At 43.5% G+C, this 1,331-nt stretch overlaps 1 protein-coding gene across 2 annotated transcripts in view; it reads right to left on the bottom strand.

Moving 5' to 3' along the window:
- Positions 1-573, bottom strand: part of LOC119590799 (transcriptional enhancer factor TEF-1-like) — a gene marked incomplete in the record, with an annotated part of 156,884 nt that extends 156,311 nt beyond the window's left edge. For both annotated transcript variants that reach the window (XM_037939524.1, XM_037939525.1), the window contains 1 exon segment: positions 259-573.
- Between the last annotated feature and the right edge of the window lie 758 nt (positions 574-1,331).

The raw sequence follows: 1,331 nt of genomic DNA, 5'->3' as shown, positions 1-1,331 counted from the left end.
GAATATAAAAGACATTTATAAAATTCTAATGCTAATAAATGTCCTGATTTTCGCTCGCTCAAAATCGCATTTATTTTCCGGGTAAAATTGCAAAGAAATTACCTCAACTGAAGCACATGTGACTCAATAACGCATCAAAATTTGGCAAAGTGTGATTATATACGTAATAATTTGCGTTCACGACATTTCGGGTAAAAAAAAATCATAATAATAAAACTGAACTTAGGGCAAAACGCTAAAAAAACACTGCCAACTTACCTGCGAGAAAAAACGCCTCTCGGGGATAGTGTTGGCAGTTCTCAAATCCTGCCAACACTGGACTGTGATTCTAGTGTTTCTTTCCCACACTGTTGGTTATTGTAAAGCCCTTGAAATTACACGAAATACAGCAATAATTTCCACTCCCCCTTGACACCTGAGTCCGTGTCCGTTTGGGTTAACACTGATTCTCAATTAAGATCACTGGTTTCTTTATTTTTTCCTGACAACACGAACGGCCAAAAAGCACCAAAAGTCGGAGATAAATCCAGGACAGTACTTCCCCGTGTGAACGTTGAACGTGAACTGAACTGATCGCGTCTCGTAGTTTGGGTCTACTACTCGATCCGCGATGCCGATTGTTCATTTACCTGTCCGATTTATTTGGCGACAATTCTCGACAATATTTTACCCCTACTCAAATGCAATAGGATGTATCTGTACATATATGCTACATGAGGAAATGAAAATGAATCACGGTCGAAAGAAGAACTTGTAAATATTATGCTTTTGTTCCACATCCGCCACCTCAGTTCCTCCTAGGTTGGGTGGGTGGGGGGGATACGGAGAGGGATGGGGAGGGGCTTGGGGAGGGAGGAGACGCACTGGTGACCATCGCAGTCTATTTCTCATAATATAATCCACATTTACCAGGCTGTTTTGTTGTATATCGTGGATATTACATCAGTCACCGGTGAAGACGAGGAAGGTTGCACACTATGATTTAATGGAGTTAGTGCGACTGGCCTTGACATTTGAGCAAAGGTACAGGCCACAAGAGGAGGGGGTTAGGTCCGTTAATAAGTCGGTCGAGTAGCCGGAGCACATTTACGCCACACTATTTTTTCTCCTTGCTTTATAGCACCAAACCTACGACTAGTAAATCCAGATGCATCAGTGTAGTCTATTCAAAACACCCTATAAAGCCTTATAAACGCTGAGGCTCTGTGAAGCCGAGAGAAAATAGAGGACAGTGCGTGAGAAGGCGAGAGCTGCCAACTCGACCAGAGGTTCCAGGGGAGGCCAGGCTACCTGAGAGAGCGTCGCACAGAGACATGTGCTACCTCGCAAAC

This window comes from Penaeus monodon, chromosome 27, assembly GCF_015228065.2.
Source record: "Penaeus monodon isolate SGIC_2016 chromosome 27, NSTDA_Pmon_1, whole genome shotgun sequence".
Taxonomy (NCBI): domain Eukaryota; kingdom Metazoa; phylum Arthropoda; class Malacostraca; order Decapoda; family Penaeidae; genus Penaeus; species Penaeus monodon.
This window is presented reverse-complemented; position numbering and strand designations above follow the sequence as displayed.